Source organism: Silene latifolia, chromosome X (genome assembly GCF_048544455.1).
Source record: "Silene latifolia isolate original U9 population chromosome X, ASM4854445v1, whole genome shotgun sequence".
NCBI lineage: Eukaryota > Viridiplantae > Streptophyta > Magnoliopsida > Caryophyllales > Caryophyllaceae > Silene > Silene latifolia.
This window is the reverse complement of record NC_133537.1, coordinates 172,817,490-172,842,694: the sequence shown is the minus strand read 5'-3', so window position 1 is coordinate 172,842,694 and position 25,205 is coordinate 172,817,490. Positions and strand designations below refer to the sequence as shown.

General features: G+C 37.6%; 1 non-coding gene across 1 annotated transcript; it reads right to left on the bottom strand.

The window, feature by feature from the left end:
- Window positions 1-24,888: 24,888 nt before the first annotated feature.
- LOC141625225 (small nucleolar RNA R71) lies at window positions 24,889-24,995 on the bottom strand. Its single transcript, XR_012535016.1, has one exon. It is a non-coding gene; the product is annotated as a small nucleolar RNA R71 (small nucleolar RNA).
- Between the last annotated feature and the right edge of the window lie 210 nt (window positions 24,996-25,205).

Below are 25,205 nucleotides of genomic sequence, written 5' to 3'. Positions count from 1 at the left end.
AAAGCATTCTATTGCTCACTGCGGGTCTCACCTATTCCAACCTTTCGATCTAGGTCAAGGGTTACCAATATTAAAAGGCTAATTGCTTCGAATCAACTAGCAAGCTACAGTTAAGGGCAGTTTAACAACAAAGACAACAATAGCAACGACAGATCTAATAGCCTAATTAGCAATTAACATTCATTCATTGACTACCCTAATCCTAGCAAGAGAATTAGCTAGACATAATGAAATAAGCAAGAATAAGGGAAGGGGGAATAATAAACATTAAATTAAAATAAGGAGAAAAGGGAGAGAAGAGAGTTATAGTAGAAATAGATCCGGAATTAAGGAAGAACAAAGTCGCAGTACAGTGTATTCGAATAATAAGAGAGGAGAAGCCCCCTTTAACTGACGTCCTAGCTTCCTATTTATAAGAAAATAGGAATTATTTAACCTAATGACGGAAATAAACCTAAAAAGCCCAAGCCCGTAGGATAAACCATTCGATCGAGTGGTTTTAAACTACTCGATCGAGCAATTCAAAGCGTAAACCGTTCGATAGACCAAACAAAGTGCTCGATCGACTAAACACTAATATGGAACTGGTCGATCGACCATAAAATCTACTCGATCGACTGATTATTGAATCTAAAACCACTCGATCGACTAGTAAAGTGCTCGATCGAGTGAATACTAACTTCAGCAGCTCATAATTCTCGTTAGTTTGACTTTGACTTGTCCTTTTAGCTCCCGAAACAGCTTCATGCATCCCAAGACAGCAATATTTCCGCTCCAAATTCACTCTTTCTCGAAATGCCTGCAAAACGGACGATAAATGGCTCGATTTCACTACTTTTTGGTTCATTCCTGCAAATAAGACAAAATAACCCAAAGTAGCATATTCGGGGCATTTCGTAGCATAAACTACGATAAAAGCATAGAAATACGTGCATAAAATAGGCTAAAAAGACTATATAAAATGCACGTATCAGTATTTTAATTATTATTTTGTAATTCCGGAATTTCCTAAAGACGGAACCATTCGGAAAGGAGTTCCGGTCAAGACGGTGTTTTCCTTTGGAGGCGTGTCACATGAAGTTCAAGGGACCAAAGGAGTTGGTTTCCGAATTTGTAAATAGAATATTAGATTTTCTATTTTAGGAAGGCCATACTAGGAAATTATTATTTGCTTTGTGTTTCTTTTAATATGTTGCATGCATTGCCAAATCGCCATAACAACACATGCATATCATATCGAGTCTTCGACCGTGTCAATTATGATTATCGATAATTCGATTTTTAGCTCATTTAAAATTGATATATAATAAATTTACAAGACCTTTACTTTTAAAAGATTGAGACTTAGCCTTACCAAATAGTAGGAGCCCATGAATCTCAATTTCATAAGGGGTACAATACGATTTTTCGGGGTGCTTTTATTCAAGTTGGGTAAGTAGGGTAATAAGTAGTTATTACACTTCGAAAGTTTGGTTGATCTCAACGAAGGTATTTTGCGACCGTAGCCGCAATAAGTTCGGGCTAAAGATAAATTTAATGTAAAATAATCGACTGAGAGTTCTAATTGTAGACTCGGTTAAGAGGGTTAACCCACCAAGTTATATTAGTAAAGATGTACAGGACCCGTAGGCTCACATCCAAGTTAATATGAATTTTGGATCTTGGAATCATTTATTATAGTTGGGTAGAGGTCACTATATAAATGCTATACTTGTATTAATATTTACAAGTATTATAACGATGAATGTTGTATTTTTCCACTATTTCGTTGTTTTTAATGGTGTTCTATTTCAATACTCCTACTCATATGCGATATCATTCGATTATAACACAAGTCTCCGCTAAACCACTATTGCTAACGACAAAGAATCTCTTTCTAAAAATGAACCGTATCATAGATTGTGGACCAGCTCCATAGGAATCGTTCTATTCCATAGAACTCCATAGGAGTTGTCCTATGTCATATAAGATTAGCATCTTAAAATTCCTAACATACCTATGTATGATTTCTTGTGAAGAAATATGACTAGGGGTAATGATTAGTCAAAATATATTTTGATTATATCTTCTATGCATCCATGGTTCAAAAGTCTTATTGCTCAACCTAAACACTTGTCATCAAACACTTAGGTTGTTGAGAATATGACAATGCTAAATTGGTAAATGGCTTTGTTAGAAATTTTGATTGACCAAATACCACGATAGAGTTCATCCTTGTGAAGGATTAACTAGGAATTTATATGAAGATAAGTCTTCATCAAGTAGAAATTCTTGAAGTGGGAGCAATAAGAAGTAAGTACCTATATTAATTGTTAAGGATAGAACTAGGCTCGAAAGAGAAGGTGTTAGACACTAAAATAGATACAAACCCCAATAGGTAAAGATCAAGGAAGTTGGTCGTGTGACTCCAACATATTCCTTCTTGAATATCTATGACATTGACATTGCATTATTACCAATCACAACGTCATGAGTATTTGATACAAATTTGTGGTTTTTGGCATTATCGTTTGACGACTAGCAAAAAACAAGTTTAGAAATTTGCATGAATGGAACTATGGGTAGTTGCCACTTCATCCATGAACATATGAATGTTGTAGTGTACTCATTTTTGTTTTGTATTTAGAAATGTACCTCAATAATTGTTATGAAGTACACTAACTCTAAATAAGAATATAATTCATGTTTTGCATAAAACACAAAGGGTTTCTCCATTATGTAATTAAAACAAGCTATGTGCCCTAATATACCACGATTAAGTTTATGGTGAGACCATACAAATCATGGTAATTATATTCAAATTAGAAATAAATGTCATATTTACAAGACTCAAGTTGCTGACCCCAATCATTTCTCAATTCTTGATTGAAAATAACTTTTAGAAACTAGTTTTGAGTAGTGTCCCAAACCATTTGATTAGGAATCTCTTGGTGTATACGAATCTTGTATTCAAAGCAAGATAATTCATGATTTTTCCTTGAAAAGGATTATGAATAGAGCAAGATATTCGCCCTAATTACATTTTGAAGTGTGTAGTCGAATAAAATTTCAATCAGAGAAGGTTATTACTTCTTTATCTCTTTTACCAATGAACTAGGTAGATACTTGGTATCCACTTAATTAGGTAAGAAGAGAAATTCTTTGAATAAGTATAATGAATGTTTAAAAACCAAAGTATTAGCACTTTGTTTATATAGGGAACAATAAAGTGAAGACTTTTATTTGCACCAAAAGGAGTGTGATATGGTATCACAAGATCACTTTCATAATCACACCCTATCAAGATACGGTGTATTAGAAAGCTACAAAGAATCCTATACGATATGATTGAATCTTTACTATAAAATTGGAGATATTTTTTCCACTAAAACAAAATATAGTTAAAGCAATCAAGTACAATTCATATGAGATACGGTTAGGCCAGGCACAAACGACAGTAATGTCATCAGGAAACTAGAGAGATGAAGGAACAAACTACAGAGAGGAATGATTTAGGGAAATTCAATCTTGATTAGCAATGGCTCGTCAAAAACGCAATCAACCTAAATCTAGTAGAGTAATTAGATTAATAACAAATAATAATTCAAAAAAAAACACCAAAAACACAGATTAATAGTAGTATTTCCAATAATAATCAATCCGGTTTTAGGTTTCAACATCTTGCTACTGAAATTGATGATCCTCAGGTTGATATTCAACTTGATGATCACGTTTTGGATGCAGATGGTGAAATCAGACCGTTTACATTAAGTAATGGCATGGATTCAATTGCGGAGGAAGATTCTGATGATGGGAGCGTATGGACAGAAGTTTCGCGTTCTGGTTCTGCAACATCTGATAGGGTAAGTCCTCTACGATTGACTAGTGCTGATACTGGTGGGGAATTAGAATTTTGGTCTACAGCGGTGTATTGCTATGTGTTGGGTGCTAATCCACCGTTCAAAATAATTGATGGGTTTGTGAAGCGGGTCTGGGGATATACTGATTATGATCGAATCTCTTCTCATTCGAACGGTATATTCCTGGTTCGTTTCAAAACAGAAGAAATGAAGTTACGAGTCCTACAATCTGGGCCTGTATTTTTTGATAATAAATCAGTAGTAGTTAAGGAGTGGACTTCTTCTGCTAAACTGGTTCGTGAGGCTGTTGATATGGTGCCTATTTGGGTTAGATTCTATGGACTTCCTCTGAATTTTTGGGGTAATGCATTAATGAAGATTGCAGGATTGGTAGGGAAGCCAGTTTGTTGTGACAACAATACTCAATTAAAAACCTTCATTGGGCATGCGAGAGTAATGGTTGAGGTTAAAATGGGTGGAGATTTACCTGATGTGATTGAATTTACTGATGAACTAGATGTCACTCACGGGCAAATTGTTCATTATGAATGGAGACCAACAATTTGTTCTGATTGTAAAGGAGTAGGGCATATGGCGAGAGACTGCAGGAAGAAACAACAGCCTGGGAAGCATGTGAAGAAAGTGTGGGTGCCTAAAGAAAGGGTACAACAACCTGTTGCTGAACCTGATCCACCTGCACCAATTCCCCCTATCAGGCAATTGATTGTGCAGCCTCGTTCTCAGCCTGTGCTTTCCAGAGGTTTAGTAACTCCTCAACCAGTTGCTTTTACCCCTTTTTCACCTATAAGGGTTCTTACTAAGTTTTCAAGGCAGGGTGGTATGAGTACTAGCACTGGGAGAAGAACTTTTCTGGAAGTATTGGAACACTCAGTTCAGTATAGGAAAGTGGTAGAGGAGGAAATGGCTGGTCCTAGCACATTAATTGAGAATGGGTAGTATAGGGTTTTGGAATGTGAGGGGACTGAATAGTGTAAATAAACATAAGGATATTAGATGGTTTTTACATTAAAATAATATTGGAGTTTTTCGTTTTTTTGAAACTAGAGTTAGAACTACTGCTATTAATAAAGTGCATCAGAGCATTGGTTCTCAGTGGACTATGGTGCATAATAATGATAGTCATGAGGGTGGTCGTATTTGGATTATTTGGGATTCTGGTAATTATGATGTTGTAGTGTTAGGGAGTGAGGCTCAGGTGATCCATACCAAAGTCACCTACCTCCCTACAAGAGCTGTTTGGTGGATGTCCATGGTTTATGGATTTAATAGACTTGCTGATCGTGATACTTTATAGCAATCTATAAAAACTATGAAGTGTTTTATTAATGGGCCATGGGTTGTCATGGGGGATTTTAATAATGTTTTGGCAATGAATGAAAGAATAGGATCTGAGGTCTCTGCTACTGAAGTGAGGGAGTTTCAGGAGTGTGTGGATGTGTGTGGGTTGAATGACATCCCTGCTCAGAGTGCTTTTTTCACTTGGACCAATAAACAGGAGGTTGGGGATCTGAATTTTAGTAGAATTGATAGAGCCCTAGTGACTGATGAGTGGCTCTATCAATTTCCTAACACCATTACTATGTTCCACCCTAAAGGTTTATTTGACCATTGTCCTTGTACAATGACAATGAACCCTGATGTTGCTAGGAACAAGACCAATTTCAAATACTTTAATATGTGGGGCAAGGATCCTGGTTTTCTGAAACTCATACAAGAAGTATGGAGTACTCCTTTGTATGGGTATAAAATGTTTCAGTTGGTTAAAAAGTTGAAATTGCTTAAGAAACCTCTGAAGGATCTTAATTCTATAGCTTATGCTGGTATTGAAACCTCCACTAAGGTGGCCTTGCTTCACCTTCACAAGATGCAAGGTCAGCTGCAGCTTGATCCTACTAACCTTGGGTTTCAACAGCTAGTGAAGGAGGCTACTGAACTTTACAGAGATAGGGAGGGTGCCTTGAGGAGTTTCCTGTCCCAGAAAGCAAAAGTTCAATGGCTAAGTGAAGGAGATGATAATACTCACTATTTCCATAGTGTTATCAAGGCAAGGAGGATGCAAAATAGGATTCTGGGGATTCATGATTTGGAGGGTAACAATTATACTACTCCCACTTCAATTGAGGAGGGTTTTATTAGTTACTACAAGTCTTTATTGGGTTCTAACAGAAGGGTAACTAAGGTTCATAAGGGCACTGTTCAACATGGGAAACTGGTAACCAATGCACAGTGTGTTGTTCTTACCTCACCTGTGATGGATAAGGAAATCAAGGATGCTCTTCACTCCATTCCTGCTAATAAAGCACCTGGGCCTGATGGCTTTTCCTCTCAGTTCTTCAGAGATTCTTTTGATGTTACTGGGAATGATATTATTGAGGCAGTGCAGGAATTCTTCTCATCTGGTAAAATGCTCAAGCAGATCAACTCCACTACATTAACTCTTATCCCTAAGAAGGCCAGGCCTAATACATTGGCGGATTTTAGACCCATTGCTTGTTGCAATGTGGTTTATAAAATTATCTCTAAAGTCATTTGCTCTAGACTTGCCACTGTTTTACCTGACATTATCAGTGAGACTCAGAGTGCGTTCCTTAAAGGAAGGGATATAGTTGATAATATACTCATTTGCTATGACCTGGTTAGATTGTACAAAAGGAAGGCTTGTTCCCCTAGATGTATGATGAAGGTGGATCTAAAAACGGCGTATGATTCTATTGAGTGGGACTTTATCAAGCAGATGCTGCAGGCTCTTAATTTCCCTGATCAAATGGTACAATGGATTATGGAGTGTGTTACTACTCCTTGGTATACCTTGTCTCTTAATGGGTCAAACTTTGGGTATTTCCAAGGAAGGAGAGGGATTAGGCAGGGTGATCCTACGTCCCCACTATTGTTTACTATTTGCATGGAGTATCTTAGCAGGATACTGGTTTATGTTACTAATTCAATGGAGTTTAATTACCATCCACTCTGTAGAGCACTTAGACTGAATCATTTGTGCATTGCAGATGATCTTCTAATGTTCTGTAGGAGTCACAAGGCTTCTATTCTTACTATTCTTAGAGCTTTTGCCACATTCTCTAAAGCATCAGGTTTGGAGATTAATCGTGAGAAGTCTGATATTTACTTCAATGGTATGAGCAATTAGGCTAGTCAGTATGTGTTAAGTGTGTCTGGCTTCAAAGAGGGCCAGTTTCCATTCAGGTATCTTGGCATTCCAATCTCTTATAAAAGAATGGCAGTGGGTGATTGTTCTAGGCTGGTTGAGAAGATTGTGCAGAAAATTCGTGGTTGGGGTGCTAGAAAGTTAAGTTATGCTGGCAGGCTTGTACTGGTTCAGGCTGTCTTGACTCAACTTCATAGCTTTTGGACTCGTATTTTTATCATCCCTGCTACTGTGATGGACAGGATTAACAACATTTGCAGAAACTACCTTTGATGTGGGTCTGATGAGTTTCATAAGACACCACCTGTGGCTTGGGATAGGTTCTGTACAGGGAAAAAATATGGAGGTCTTGGTATTGTTAATGGTAAAAATTGGAATGTGGCTATGTTGGGTAAGTATGTATGGTGGTTAGCTGAGAAAACGGATCATTTATGGATACGTTGGGTCAACCACATGTACATCAAAGGCCAAAACTGGTTGGACTATTCTCCTACTGTAAATTCCAGCTGGACTTGGAGAAAAATCTGCCAAGTCAAGGATATGCTCAAACCTGGTTTTTGTCATGGCAGATGGAGTACCAATGATGGGGTCTATAGTGTTTCTGCTGGGTATAATTGGCTGCAGGGTAATCTATCTCCAGTGCCGTGGTACCCTATAATTTGGAACATATTTAATCTTCCCAAGCACTCCATTATAGGGTGGCTGGCTATTCAATGTCGACTCTTGACAAAGGATAGGATGCTCAGATTTGGCATCATTGCAGATGGGCACTGTGATATGTGCTTGGATCATTTGGAGGATCATACTCATTTTCTGTATGGCTGTAGATTTAGCTCCTGCTGCTGGAATCTGCTTGCTGCCTGGTTAGATGTATCCTTCCCTGCAACTGGAATTTTGGACTGGTGTAGAAGGTGGAGATGTAGGTCTTTGATGAAAAAGCAAATTGTTATTGCTGCTATCATGGCCATGATCTATCAGATTTGGAATGCCCGCAACATTTGCAGAGTGGACAATAAGTTGGTTCATCCTACTTATGCGGTTAAAGCTGTAACTGCCTTGGTACAGAGTAGAGGATAAGCTTGGAAGTGGACGTCTAAATTCCAACGATTGCATTGGGTGCCTTGGATGTAATCTAGTTTTTGTTGTTTTTCGTTGGTGTAAAAGTGAGTACACTTGGTGATTTTGTACCTAAATTCCTAATTATTAATATAAGTTTTCACATTTCACCAAAAAAAAAAAAAGACAGTAATGTCAAACATGTTTCGATAGTAAATATGTGCTCTCTCTTCCTACATTATCACAAGTACAAAGGGTTTGTGGCTCGTGATGCTGTTTATTAAAGAAATGAGGAGTATTTCTTAAAGACAGAGTGGGAGAAAATGTTCATGAGCCACAAACTGAGAATAAGACGTAGGAAGATGTTCCTTCTTGATCAAAATCAGTAATTATTTTTGTGAGTAACAAGCCTGTAACTTATTAAGATGCTTTATCTAGTTTCAACTCCGCAAAAGTCCAAAGTAAGTATAAACATAAAGATGTTTATTTAGCTTGGTTGGTTGGGGGCAAAGGGTTTTGCACGCAACTGAGGGGTAATATCCGTATAATACCCTATAAAATTAGAACTATAACGCAAATTTTATATGTGATTTATTGTCATAAAACGAAAATACAATAAAGAAACGATAAAGCATTAGAAATAACCTCGGGTCCTTTGAGATGTGGCCTAAGAACAGAAATCAAAATAGATTTCCTCCTAATCGATACACCCAAGACCGTCTGAGACTATGCCCTTGTGCTAGAAATGTATTCTCTAATTGCCTTGCAATATTGAGAGAATTGTTGTGAGTTTTTGCTAGATGTGAGATCTAGGTTTAGAGAGGAAAATGTTCTCCCAAAACCCTAATAATTTTACAAATGAAAATGATTAGGTTGCAAATGAGGAGAGGCTCTCCTTTTGTTTGCTCTACTCGGCCAAACCGTGAGCCCTCTTGGGAAGTGGGCTTCCACTTCCTTTTAATTTTAACTCGTGGTCCAGTTCGTAAAATGCTAAATGTATATGACGCGGTTTTATTATAAATCGTCATCGGTTATCGGTTATTATAACATCAACTAATAACTCGGATTAGTTGAAATATTAATACATGTCCGACAAAGACGATATTGTATAATTAATTCAATATACATTAATTAAATATAACCGTTTATATTTAATTTACGAATTAACTGTTTAATTCGCCTTAGCCCATTTTATTTAATCCGTATTAAATAAAATATCTCAACATCGCATTTTGACTAATTATTAGTCAAATAACTCGGACTAACTGCTTAGTCAATTTTCGGCATCAACATGATCGTATTTTCATACCGTCACATCTCTCAAACATATCCTATAGGTGTGACTTTTAGGGACCAGTTGATCACCGCCATCTGTATGACAATAACGTCAAACTTATCTAGCAAGCCAACCGTTATTGATAAACGTGGACCAACTGATTATGATACAAAAGTATACCCTTTGATCCTTTTAGAGATTTAAAAGTCCTTGCACTAACTGTAAAGGACACTAGCCCCAACAAGCTCCCACTTGTCCGTACAAGTGTATGTGCAATGACGTTATCCGCACTAACGGAGGACACAAAAACTCAACAAACTCCCACTTGTCCGTACAAGTGTATGTGCGATAACCGATTCTCATATTCATTTAAAATTTCTCCCACTCAATGTAAAACAATTTGCAGATCCGGATCCACAAAGGTCGTATTTTACAATCGATCCGTATCTAGAGTGGTTTCCCGACTAGAGAGTAACTCAACTGATAAAACGAATTCGTATTCGAGCATGGCCATGCATTTCGATTCTGACTCCTCGAGTGGCCCCGAGAAATATCGAGTACCTGATAAAGGCTGAATATTTCCTTCAACTCGACTCCTTCCGATCTAAGCACAGCATGAAATGACCCAGAAAAAATCTACTTGGCCCCCTGTTACGGATGACCGTGAGAAAGAAACCAAAGTCACCCAAAATTTGCCTTAGTCTCAAGAGACAGTCGATAGTCAAAAGAATCGACTCTTAGGATCACCATGGAGGTCCTAACCACGACCGGGCACCGAATGTTATAAAACATTTAGGACTCCACGTCGATGTCACAATTGTGTCCTACGAGATATCCGTATAAATCGCCTCTGTGATTGGTCAGTCAACCTTTTGACTTATGGCTCGTTGAACCCACCATCAACCAACGTCACAAAATAATTACCTTGAGTTATCAGCTCACGTGGGCAATTAAGGACCAAAAATATAATGTTTGTTCAGTTCACTTTGTGGTTTTCAAAATTGTCTTACAAATCCACATGAAAAACAAAATATATAAATATCAAAACGATGATGTCGTATAGAGTACATAAGGGAATGAATCTATTCCATAAAAGAGTACTACAACTTAGGAACACGTTTAATTCCCATGGAATTAACGTGCCCTTCATGCTTATCTTGTCGTAATGGTTTAGTGAGAGGATCTGCTATGTTATCATCTGTAGCAATCTTTTCTATCACTACTTCCTTTTGCTCCACGTAATCTCGGATTAGATGAGATTTCCGTTGTACATGTCTAGACTTGTTGCTAGACTTTGGCTCCTTAGCTTGGAAGATGGCACCTCTATTGTCGCAATAGATGGTGATCGGGTCATTCGAACTAGGCACTACAGATAGTCCTTGTAAGAATTGACGCATCCATATCGCTTCCTTTGCGGCTTCGGACGCGGCATAGTACTCGGACTCGATCGTAGAATCTGCAGGTAACACTTTTGTTTGGAACTCTTCCAGGTGATCGTAGCGCCATTAAGAGTAAAAACGAATCCGGTCGAGATTTGGAGTCATCTCGATCCGTTTGGAAGCTAGCATCTGCGAACCGGTTCTTATAGCTTTTGATCGCCTCCATAAGTCAATGCCCAATCTTTAGTCCTCCGTAGGTACTTAAGAATGTTTTTGACAGCCATCCAATGTGATTCACCTGGATGCTGTTGGAATCGACTTGTCATACTCAATGCATATCCCACGTCTGGACGTGTGCATATCATGGCATACATGATTGATCCTATAGCCGAGGCATAAGGAATCCGTGTCATGCGCTCTTTCTCTTCCGATGTCTCTGGTGCCTGAGACTTGCTTAAATGCACCCCTGGAGCCATAGGAAGAAACCCCTTTTGGAGTTAGTCATCTTTGAATCTCTCTAGGATCTTGTCTATGTAAGACTCCCCGATCGAGAGATAACATCCGTCGTGATCTATCTCGATAGATACGGATGCCTAGAATTCTTTGTGCCTCACCCAGATCTTTCATCTGGAAATGGTTTTTCAACCATACTTTCACCGAAGTTAAGAGAGGTATGTCATTCCCAATCAGGAGTATGTCATCGACATACAATATTAGGAAGACAATCTTGCTCCCACTCGACTTGATATAAAGACATGGTTCCTCGACCGATCGAGTGAATCCATTTTCTTTAATCACTTGGTCGAAGCGATGATTCCAACTCCGAGATGCTTGCTTAAGTCCATAAATGGAACGCTTAAGCTTGCACACTTTCTTAGGATGTTCAGGATCGATGAAACCTTCGGGTTGTACCATGTACAACTCTTCCTCCAAAAAACCGTTTAAGAAGGCGGTTTTCACATCCATCTGCCAAATTTCATAGTCATGAAAAGCGGCGATCGCTAAGATAATCCGAATGGAACGCAACATGACTACGGGTGCAAAAATTTCATCGTAGTGCAAACCTGGCACTTGGGTGAAACCTTTAGCAACTAGTCGTGCTTTATAGATATCTTGTTGACCTTCCACAGAATGCTTTATCTTGTAAAGCCATTTGCATTGAAGGGGACGAACCTTAGCTGGTAAGTCAACAAGATCCCATACGTTGTTCTCATACATAGAGTCCATCTCGGATTGCATGGCCTCAAGCCATAGCTTTGAGTCAGAACTGGTCATGGCACCTTTATAGGTTGCGGGTTCACTACTCGTTAAGAGTAGAATGTCATCTATGTCATGTTCCTTGACCATACCTATGTATCTGTCCGGAGGAATAGAGACTCTTCCCGACCTCCTAGGTTCCTCAGGAATATTTACCGCAGCCGGGATTGAAGGAATTGGTTCCTCCAATGGTTGCTCGGTATTTGGTTCTGGAATCTCCGACAGGTCGAAGGTTCTATCACTCTTTGCATTCTCGAGAAATTCCTTCTCTAAGAATGTCGCACTAGCCGCAACAAAAACACGTTGTTCGGTTGGCGAATAAAAGTAATGTCCAAGTGTTCCTTTAGGATAACCTATAAAGTATGTCTTGACCGATCGCGGGCCGAGCTTATCCTCGTGTCTCCACTTGACATAAGCCTCGCAGCCCCAAACCCGTATAAAGGACAAGTTAGGGACCGTTCCCTTCCATAGTTCATATGGAGTCTTGTCAACAGCTTTAGACGGACTTCGGTTAAGTATTAGAGCAGCTGACAGAAGAGCATAACCCCACAATGAGTCAGGCAACACGGTGTGACTCATCATGGATCGAACCATATCAAGTAGAGTTCGATTTCTCCGTTCGGACACACCATTCAACTGAGGTGTTCCAGGTGGAGTTAACTGTAAGGCAATCCCACGGTCTTTGAGGTGTTGATCAAACTCGTGAGAAAGATACTCGCCACCACGGTCTGAGCGCAGTGTTTTAATCTTTCTTCCCAGTAGGTTCTGTACCCTATTATGGTATTCCTTGAATTTCTCAAAGGATTCACTTTTGTGCTTCATTAAGTAGACATAGCCATATCTACTTAAATCGTCCGTGAAAGTGATGAAATACCTATAGCCTTCTCGTGCGGTGATTGACATAGGCCCACACACATCCGTATGTATGAGTCCTAATAGGTCAGCAGCGCGCATTCCAACACCTTTGAAGGAAATTCGAGTCATCTTACCTATGAGACATGATTCACACGTGCCAAATGATTGAAAATCAAAGGCCAAGATAGCTCCATTCTTTATGAGCTGTTTTACGCGTTTCTCAATAATGTGTCCCATACGGCAGTGCCATAGGTATGTTTGATCTTTGTCACCAACCTTTAACTTTTTATTCATTACGTGTAATATTTCGGTGGTCTGATCTAAAACATAAATTCCGTTCATGGAGACTGCCTTGCCATAAATCATATCGTGTAATGAGAAAATGCAAGAATTATTCTCTATTACAAATGAAAAACCAAGTTTGTCAAGTGCAGAAACTGAAATAATGTTTTTAGAAAGATCAGGTACATAATAGCAGTTATATAAAAATAACTCAAATCCGCTAGGAAGCTGGATCACGTATGTTCCCCTCGAGACGACAGCCACTCGTGCTCCATTCCCGACACGCAGGTCCACCTCACCCTTTACGAGGGGTTCGATGTTTCGGAGCCCCTGCACATGATTACACAGATGAGAACCACAACCAGTATCTAGTACCCAAGTTCCGTAACTTGCGTGGTTAATCTCAATCATATGAATAAAAGTAGAAGAAGAAGACATACCAACAGGTTTAACGCGACCTGCTTTTATGTCCTCATGATAAACAGGACATGTACGCCTCCAATGCCCAGTCTTGTGGCAATGATGGCATTCCATGTTTTCGGTCTTGCTCTTTGTCGCGCCTGATGAGTTACTTGCCTCACCAGGCCCACTCTTACCTGACCCTGACTTCTTGAACTTCGGTTTGCCTACTGCTAGGTCTGCTTGAGCTTTGCCCTTACCCTTGCCCTTGTTTGTCACAACGAGAACATCTTGTTTCATGCTCCCACTGAACTTCATGTCCTTCTCGGTCTGTACGAGAAGGGAGTGCAGTTCATGGGGACTTTTCTTCAAATCATTCATATAGTAATTGGCTCTAAAGAGCGCAAAACCATCGTGGAGTGAATGAAGCATGCGGTCAATCACAATGTTCTCGCTGATTTTACAATCAAGCGCCTCCAGTCTCTCGACATTCTCAATCATGCTGAGAATGTGTGGGCTAATCGGTTGGCCCTTCTGGAGTCTCGCATCAAAGAAGCGAGTGGTATGCTCATAGGTCACGATTCTCGGTGCTTTCGAGAATTCCTTAGTGAGCGTGGTGAAAATCTTGTTTGCACCTTGGGCTATGAAGCGTTTCTGCAAATTGGATTCCATTGCAAAAATGAGTACGTTTTTAATCGCACCCGCTTCCATGACGAAGTCGCTATACGTGGAGACCTCGTTAACTCGAGCCGTGGGGCCTGGGGTTGGCGGGAGGGGCTCAGTCAGATACTTGAGCTTCCCGTCAGCAGTGGCAGCATTCCGTAATGCCGCCTCCCATTCCGCGAAGTTTGATCCATCATTCTTCAGTCTAGTGGACTGATTCATCTGATTCATGAAGATCCGAAGCCAGGACTCACGGTCCAATGTGGTACTTGGCATTGGGTCATCGAGGATGCCAGCCATTATGTTATTAGCAGTTTAAAAAACGTGATCTACGCTGAAAAAGAAAGAAAACAAAAACGAAATAAGCAACTCATCGAGGTGATTTAAGTCTATTAAAATTCATTTTAATCGTGTAGACTCATTGCACTTGCATAATTGATCTCCCTCAAGAATAATACAAGTGATCCCAAGACTCAATTTCTGTAAATTGATAAGCCAACTGTTTAGCTAGTTCTTCCGTAAAAACTCTTGGTCGATAGATTTCCGTAAATCCTATCTATAGTCCACCATAATCACAGGATCGTACGAGTGACCATAGTGTGGAGATAAAATAGGTCAATCGGTTCCAACTTACCCGACGTAGAAGGGGTCATATTATGCCTACCGACGAAGAAGGGATTCATTGGAGTTTGACCTATAAAGACCGTTCTCAATTTTTGTTTATACGAGGAAGATCCCATCAACTTTGTTTTAATTCATTTTAAGTGAACGAATAACTAGCATTACGTGAATGAATTAACTTAGGTGATGGCTTAAACTTGATTGTGTGACATAAGAATGTCATAGAAAACTAACGCGTGACCTCTATATGAGTCAGTTTTCATGCAATTATAAGGTGGTTTGGTTTTAGGCGGAATATGATGCAATCTATCGTTACGATGAAATAAATAAAAGAATGCAAAACGTAGATAAAAATTCCTAGTGTGGCCTATCCTAGTAAAAAAGAACATGATACAACTTTGGAATCCACCGTTGGACCCGAGAAGCTTGTCTTGATGTTCCATCTTTTGCTTGCAGCGGGAGTGAGCATCCGGTCTCCATCTTTGGTCTTCTCAAAATTACAATTAAAATTTACAAAATATAAACCTATTTACATTCTAAATAAAAACTGTAATAAAGAAAAACAAAATGGAGATACGAGATCTCAAAATACAACCAAGACCGTGTTCCATCATTACGGTAACACGTTCTACTAAGGTCACACTAAGTTATAACCGATTGTAAAAAAAATAAATAAATACGTAATAAAAGCATTCAAAACATTCAAAATAACGATAAATAAAATGCATCAACTAAAACAAATTTATTCGTGACATAATTCCGTAATTATGTTAAATTTATCCAAACCACCTTTAATGATTAAAATTATGTGACAAAACCGCTTTAATCAACTTAATTTTAATCCGTGATAATCCGTTACTTTAAATCGTTTTAAAATAACTAAATGGTACATTGGTGAATCGTTTCACTATTAAGCGAATGCATAAAATCCGTATTATGCACATGATATGGCCAAAAACCGAATTTTTTTTCTTTTTTTTTTTTTTTTTTTTTTTTTTTTTATTTTAGCTGCTAATGCCGTGAGCAGCAAAAAAAAACAAAACAAACCAAAAAAAATTTCTTTCTTCTCACGGCTTGGCCGAGAGCAACCCTAAAAAATTTTTTTTTTTTTTTTTTTTTATTATGAAAGATGCTCAAACCGTGAGCAAAAAGGGCGAAAAAAAAATAAAAATAAAAATTTGCAGCTGCTCAAACCGTGAGCAACAACATCCAACACCAAATCGATTTGACAAAACCCAATTGCAATTTGAACATAATCCGGATTAAAACAAAATTACAATTGACATGATCTTAACATATTGTAATGAATATCGATTACAAGAACAATATGCAAAGAACAAATCGAAAACAAAAAGATCGTCACATGGCACGTTTTCCAATGCACAACAACAACAGTGTAAAAAAAAACAACCCAGCCGTGACAAAAAAATTTTTTGCCGAGACCAAAAACAGCCACACGGTTTTCAATTTTTGTGCAAAAATTTATCGATTCAAAATCGTTTGATGAAAATCACATAGAAAAATTTACGTGGCCTCGCTCTGATACCACTTGAGGGGTAATATCCGTATAATACCCTATAAAATTAGGACTATAACGCAAATTTTATATGTGATTTATTGTCATAAAACGAAAATACAATAAAGAAACGATAAAGCATTAGAAATAACCTCGGGTCCTTTGAGATGTGGCCTAAGAACAGAAATCAAAATAGATTTCCTCCTAATCGATACACCCAAGACCGTCTGAGACTATGCCCTTGTGCTAGAAATGTATTCTCTAATTGTCTTGCAATATTGAGAGAATTGTTGTGAGTTTTTGCTAGATGTGAGATCTAGGTTTAGAGAGGAAAATGTTCTCCCAACACCCTAATAATTTTACAAATGAAAATGATTAGGTTGCAAATGAGGAGAGGCTCTCCTTTTGTTTGCTCTACTCGGTCAAACCGTGAGCCCTCTTGGGAAGTGGGCTTCCACTTCCTTTTAATTTTAACTCGTGGTCCGGTTCGTAAAATGCTAAATGTATATGACGCGGTTTTATTATAAATCGTCATCGGTTATCGGTTATTATAACATCAACTAATAACTCGGATTAGTTGAAATATTAATACATGTCCGACAAAGACGATATTGTATAATTAATTCAATATACATTAATTAAATATAACCGTTTATATTTAATTTACGAATTAATCATTTAATTCGCCTTAGCCCATTTTATTTAATCCGTATTAAATAAAATATCTCAACATCGCATTTTGACTAATTATTAGTCAAATAACTCGGACTAACCGCTTAGTCAATTTTCCGCATCAACATGATCGTATTTTCATACCGTCACATCTCTCAAACCTATCCTATAGGTGTGACTTTTAGGGACCAGTTGATCACCGCCATCTGTATGACAATAACGTCAAACTTATCTAGCAAGCCAACCGTTATTGATAAACGTGGACCAACTGATTATGATACAAAAGTATACCCTTTGATCCTTTTACAGATTTATAAGTCCTTGCACTAACTGTAAAGGACACCAGCCCCAACAGCAACAACAACGCCTCATTAAACTTGGATTTTATAGTTGGATTTTAAAAATCATCTTGCATGAGTTGAATTTTGTGTTTTGGTCATGAGTCATGTGATAAACTTTTCTCGAATTGTCGAGTATTTCTGTTTATACATGGAGTTTAGTGGGAGTAATGTGGTATTACTAGTCTTATATGTAAGGGACATATTGATCATTTTGAATGATGGAATACTTAGGAGAAGAATAATATATCTCTAAGGTATCCAGACCTATAAAGATAGTTCTAAACGGATATTAGCGTTAAATGAATATACTTATGTTAATAAGAATCTTGAAAAGTTCAAAAGTATTGAACATGTAGAAATTGTTTCCACATGCTTCCGCTGCGGGATTAATTCATTATGCTAAGATGTATCACCATTCTTAAATTTCTTATACTTGGAGTATGACGAGATGTTACAAATCGAATCCTTAAGGGAAGTCTCCATATAGCCATATAGTTCATTGGTTAGTAATCAGAAAAGTACTAAAGAAATGAAGCTAAGCATTTAGAATTGAGATGGATTTATGTGCAAGGTGTTACAGATAACCATATTCTAATCACATAAGGATGGTTGGAAAACCATCTTGGCTATATTATTTAAGGAGGATATCTACTAGCACATCCTAGGCAGTTGAACAATGAGATATACACAACGGAAATGGAGTACACTTGCAATAATGACATATGTAAGAAGGAAGGGATGAAATTAGGATTCGGTTTTATGAATTGGAGGAACTATGGTAGTTCGTTCCAATAACCGAAGGTCCTATCCCTACACACTGTGAAGACAGTGGGAGTTATTCAAAGGCAAGAGAGCCTATGTCCAGATTGGATCTAGACATGTACTCAAAGAAGTTCTTATAATACAAGATTATACACAAGAATTGGAAATAGTATATAGTAAGGTTAGGATAGTGTAAAGTGTTGCTAAGACTTACTAACGAAGACCTTTTTCGTAGGCTAAGCATGATAAGTCATGTCATTTCAATTTTAATTGAGATGATCAACTATATACAAGATTAAAAATGAATTATAGATTATGTAGTAATTAATATGGTATCAATTTTACATTTGTGATAATATATTTGTCGTTTGAGTTTTATTCAAAACTCTTTTCTTATAATACTTTGTTTTCCAAATAGGTTGTCGAGACAATATTGAACACTATTTAAGTGAACTGGATTAACATAGTATTAGCCCCTAGTCACTTATATAAGGTGACGTCTCGAAGTGACTAGAGTGTGATACGATTGATGGCAAGTTCAAGTGCCATAGAGTCATAGAAGATGACTAGTCGATCACATAGGCAGACTGTATGGGACACTCTGTCGGGCAGTGACCGCTTATAGAGTTTTGGTAATTCATATACAGCCTGGTCGTGGCAAGACCTACTATAGTATTCTTATGAGCCGATTCTTTGACTAGAGAGTGTTCGCCCAACTTGGCACAGTTTCTGATTGGCTTTGATTTATGTTCTACGACTTTTGTAACTGAGTCAAAAGGGTATCTTTTGGATCATGATGAACTGTGGCTATACGAAGGGAATAGTGCGATAGAAATTGTCCACCCCCTTGTCAGGGTTATCTAAAATCTCAGGGCCACTCGAGGAGTAGTGAACTGAAAATGCGTGGCCACGCTCGGAAGGTATCTACGGTAGATAATTCCGGTCAGATAGTTACTCTCCAGATCAAGTTAACCACTCAAGATATGATCAAATGCAAGTACGACCTGCAAGACACCTTGCATTGAGTGGGAGATTGTAATAGGACAAAAGAATTGGTGACGCACACTTGTCTCGGACAAGTGGGAGATTGTTGGAGAATGTGTCCTCAACAATAGTGCGATCACATGTTTGAATCTCAAATTAAGAATACGTAAGGGATGATTCACTGATATAGTCAACTGATCAACATTAATCGGTAATGATTGGCTAGCTAGAGTTTGACATTACTGTCATTTGACGGTGGTGATCAGTTGATCCCTTAAGGACACACCTATAGGACAATTCCCTTAATAGATAAGTTGATTAATTGTATATCGATAGAAGTTAAACAATTCCTTAAATTTGAACAATTCATTTGTGAGTGAGAATATTTATATCTTATTGTAATTTGATTAAATGATATTTATTTTAGTAATTAAAAGATTTTATTACTAAAATTGATTATTGTTTATGAAACAATTGAGATAAGAAAGAATGGTTAATTATAATTACAATATGTTGTGAATTATATTAACATGACCCATTTTATTTATGTAATCAAGAAATACTAGACAATTTGTTATATGTAATTTAATTAATTTGTATAATGATATTTAATTGTTAAATATGCATTAGAATTAATTAATAACATGTTACATGCTACATGTGATACATTGTGTGACAAATGACAAATTGACAAAATAAAATGGATGTCCATTTTATGAAATGGACCGAAATATGAAGGGTTGAGAGGATAGTGGGTGTTTTATTTTAATAGTTAAAATAAACATAATCATTCCCTACACTTACTAGCCTTCACCCTACATTTTATGGGTAAGACAAAAGGCCATGTATTGGCCCCTTTTTCCCTCTCTCACCTGCCCTCACAAGGCTCCATAAGAACATGTTTTGCTCTTATTTTCATTCTTACACAATTTTAGGGTTTTGAGAGAAAACCTCTCTTATTCTCTCTAAAAACTTGTTTTTAGATCTCATAAAATTATTCATCTAATTCTAATAACACAAAATAATATTACAAGCTAGTGTAGTAAAACAATTATTATTAGAATCATTTAAGGACTACTAATTTATTAATCTAGTTAATTAGTGTATTAGTTTTAAGGGAAAGCCTTGGGTGCAATTTTTAAGGAGTATCTCTATACTTGAGGTTGGAGGATCATCCTATTATTCATAGCTGAAGAACAAGTGAAGGTAGGAGACCTAACTAGTGCCCATTTCGTGCCTTTCTAAATGTAAGGAAACCGTTTTTCTTATTCTTTTGTTATGCATGCAACTTGATCCATGAGATAAATTAATCAGTAATTTATAAAACGAATTAGATGAGTTTAGTATGGGCTATATGAACCAAACAAACCGGTGGCATGCAGACTTGAAGGAAACGGGGACGACCTTAATAATTACCAGATCTTGATCTGTTATAATGTACTGGGGCTCGTTTCATCCCATAGCGTTCAAAAACCGGATGAAAACCCACGGGAATGATTCATGGTCTTCATTGGCAATCAACGCCCCAAAAATGTGTCTGGCCGTTTATGGTGATCTATATCGGTGAATGGTGTGAAAATCATATCATACTTGTTGGTCCAGTAAGTTGGGTCATATGATACGGCATCTACAGATAGCGAGTAGTTGCTTCTAGCAATTCTGTCAGCGCATATTGTCCTACAAAGGCTATTGTCCTCGTCAACTTCATAATCAAAATAAAACCCCTGCCTATTTTATGCCATATTCTTGAAACGATCTATGAACAACTGCCCGTCCTGTTCATGGATGAAGCATTTCACATCTCTGTGGAAGTTCTTGAAATCAGTTAAAGTAGCACCAATGTTCTCGAACCCATTTACGTGTTCCTTACACATATTGTACGTCCTTGTTGCTCCTATCCCCAAGTGCAATAAAAAATATAATAAATTAATGTCGAATATTAATCAAAACTTCAATCATCGGTGAACTAAATTAGTATCATTATTTACAGTATATGTAAATTAATAGTTCACTAACCCTTGAGTTGTAGATGATCAATTACTTATGAAAATATTCTATGTTCCGCGAAATTTTTTGAAACTGTCGATCGTGAATGGATATAAGCTCGTGATTATGCCCCATGTGGAATCGGTCAATTAATAAGACACCATTCTTCATAAATAACCTGATTCGCGCTTTGCACCCTACCCTCATAATTGTATATTTCCTCTGATGCGCACGTGTTAATCCCCCTTCCATTTCTTGTTCCCTTGTTCCGGCCTCATTAATTCTGTTTAATGACTCACCTTTTGGTACATATGTAAATCCCTCTCGGTTGCAAACCAATAACTTTGACTGATTTTCACCGTCACGCCATTTTTTCGTTATATACTTCCGAACAACAAACCCACAGGCTAGTGCATAAATTTTCTAAAATGTCACTGCCTCGTCGATTTCAAAAAATTCTTGACCGACGCAAGGCGTGAACTCAGTTGCTAGGTGCTTGCAATATTCAGCCTCCGCTTTCTTTTCATATCCCTTACGCTGCACTGATTTTGAACAGAAGCACACATCAATGAAATTGTAATTTGAAAAAAAATATGTTGCATTATATGTAGTTAATAACACCACATGAGATGATGAACGTAAAGTACCAAAATATATAACTCTAATCAGGAAATATGTAACTTTAACTCAATGTATGTAGAACGTCAAAGAGCCAGTGTAACTTCAACTGAATTTTGTGTAACTTCAAGTAGTATATGAATAACTCCAGTTCAAAGACACTGTAAGTTCTAGCTTGATTTGTATAACTTTAACTCTACAACTGTGAAACTTCAGTGAGCATGTGTGTAACTTTAACTTTAAGGTTATGCATTTCCACTTTAAGGTTATATTGTGTCACATGACGTTAAAAACCACCTCATTGAAGTTATACATTGTGGTTATTTAAAGGCAAGTACCATTACATATAACTTTAATCAGGATATATGTAACTTTAATTCAATGTAGGTATAATTTTAGACAACCAATGTAACTTCAATTGAGGATTGTGTAACTTCAAGCAACATATGAATAACTCTATATCTGTGTAACTTCTAGCTTGATTTGTATAACTTTAACTCTATAACTGTGTAACTTTAGTGAGAATTTGTGTAACTTTAAATTTAAAGTTATATTGTGTCACATGACTTTAAAACCACCTCCTTGAAGTTACATTTATCCTGATTGAAGTTAATACATTGCGGTAATTGAAAGGCAAGTACCATTGCATATAGCCAGTGTAACTTCAACCGAAGATTATGTAACTTCAAGTAGAATATGAATAACTTCAAATATAATACACGATAACTTCTAGCTTGGTTTGTATAACTTTAAGTCACTAACTGTGTAACTTCAATGAAAATGTATGTAACTGATGTGACTCATATTTGTGCACATTTAGTCCCCGAATTAACCTCGTTCCCACGCTTTCTAGCGACTATTAGGGTCATTTCTTATCTTTAGTTCCCTATTTTGCATATTCTTTGAGGTTTTATGTCCTTGGTAGGAGAGGATTGCTAGCCTTGCACTTATGGAGCAAAATGGAGCTAAATGGATCGCATCTAATGACCAACCATCGTAGAGGAAACCAAGACTATAGGCCTATGGAAATAAAACAACTGATTTGGGCAATGATGAAAGATCCCCATGACCCCAAGACCATCCCCACGGATGGCTAGGCAGTCAAGAAATGGTGAAGGAACCCTAACCCAGGATCCGGGCGTCCCCAGCTCAGCACGAGCGTCTCAAGCCAGGATCCGGGTGTCCCAAGGCTTGGCTCGAGCGGATCTTCTCACAGACCCGGGCATTAATCAAGCAAGGACGCGCGTGTCCCTGAGGGTCTTGCAACCCAGCTCGGTCGTGTCCCTGCGGGACTTGCAAATCGTCAACTTCTCCTAGGGTCTTAATCGTCATTTAAGCCCTTAGTAACCCTAATCCTTGTACTTAATTTTAGTATAAAAACCCTATTGTACTACCTAGATTAGCATCATCTAATAATCATCTCTTAATCAAGTAAATCTCTCTTAATTTAGTCTTAATCCAAGTTGTAATACACATTTTCAATATTAATCACATCTTAATCTTTCCTTAATCTCTAAAATTGTTCTTAGTTTTAGTTGGGTAATTAGAAGATTATTTGGGGTTTATTGGAGAATTGACAACCTTCCATCAATCATCAAGTTTACTTCTATTATTCTTTGCTTTATTATTTGGATTATCTCAAATAGGTATAATCCCTTTTACCTTTGCTTAATTATTGTTAATTACATCACTTGTTCATCATGTTTTGCTTTGTAAGTATGATTGACAACCTGATTAGCATGTTAAACTTGATCATGAGTGAGTAGTCTCTTAAGCTAGGATTAATGGAAAATTAGGGGTATCAATCATGGGATTAAATCTATGCTTAAATTAATATGCTTTCATAATTGAATGCTTCCTTGTTGTGATTTTAACCTATGCACATATTATGTTTGATGAAATGCTAGACTATGAAACCTTGCATTTGTACCCATCTCTTATCTTTTCAATGAGACTTGTAAGATATAAGCCAACTCAAGCCTTGTTAGACCATGCATAGAGTTGAATAGGAAGAGACTAAGTCGACTTGTAGGTGTTGTAAAGTCTTGATCGACTCGGCTCCGGGACCTAAATCTTCCTAGTAATTGTAAGATATACACTAACTCTATTCCATCACAACAATAAATTGCTTGCATTAATTTGAGAACATGTTTGTATGATCTATTTCCATGATTCCCTTACGAACCCATAACTCCCTAGTGCCCTTAATCAATTGTTTATAAAACCCCTTTAATTGCTTTGCTTTGTTTTCCTTAATTTCCATTCATCTTGTTGATTAGTTTAGATTACATCTCATCTCAACCCAAATTTGTGACACCCCAAGACATAAACTACATGCAATTGAAATCCTAAATCAATACCCGTCCCTTGGGATCTGACCTTTACTTACCACTCTACTAAAGAATAGTTTGTAGAGTTAGAAATAGTATTTTTGTTGATAGCTTTAACGACGAGCATAATACATATCATCGAACCATAAATGGCGCCGTTTCCGGGTACGGTGTTCAATTGATTTGATTTTCGTTAATTGTTTTTAGTTGTGTCTTTCTTTACCTTGGGGAAGTCAATCTCCTCAAGGTTGTTCTAATTGTTTTATAGTTGTTTGATATTTTGCATGACTAGGAGATCACAAGGTAATCCATTACCTATTGATCTTGAGATTGAAAGGACCTTTACCAACAATAGAAGACTTGCTAGAGGTACTTCAAGAGTTGTGGGTATTGGAGAGATTGTGGACATTCAACCAAATAACATTGAGTTTGTCAACCCTTTTGCAAGAGAAGGAGAGAATAACCCAATTCTAAACCAACCACAAAATCAACCAATAATGCCTAAATTTCATCACATTCCGTACCAACCGAGGAGAACCTACCCAATAGTACTCCTATACCACCACATTTTACCGGTAATTTCATTGCCAAATCCGCATTCATAAAATTAGTTGAGAGAAGTCAATTTGGAGGGATGCCTAGTGAGGATCCTCATATATATATGGAGACTTTTTGTGACTATTGTGATTCAATTTCTCAAACCAGAGTTACTCAAGACCAAATTCGATGGGTGTTGTTTCCTTTTTCCTTGATCGGAACCGCAAAGCAATGGTTGAAGAGCCTAGACAAGACTACCATTGGTATTGATTCATGGAAGAAGTTAGCACTTGCCTTTTATAAGAAATTCTATCCTCCGGAGAAGACTAACATGTTTAGAGCCCAAATCACCGGGTTCAAGCAAAGGGATTAAGAATCATTATATGAAGCATGAGAGAGATTTAAGGACACTTGTCGCTCTTGTCCACACCATGGAATTAGTGAGTGGTTCCTTGTTCAACAGTTTTGGAACGGCTTATATGAAGGCTCACGCAATGTGCTTAATATGGGATCCAAGGGGATGTTCACCGAAGTTGATGACAACCAAACATGGGCCAAAATCGAAGGCCACTAGAGGAGGAAAGCATGAGGTAGATTCCGTCACCCAATTGGGTGCTCAACTAAGTTCTCATATCGACACCATCAACT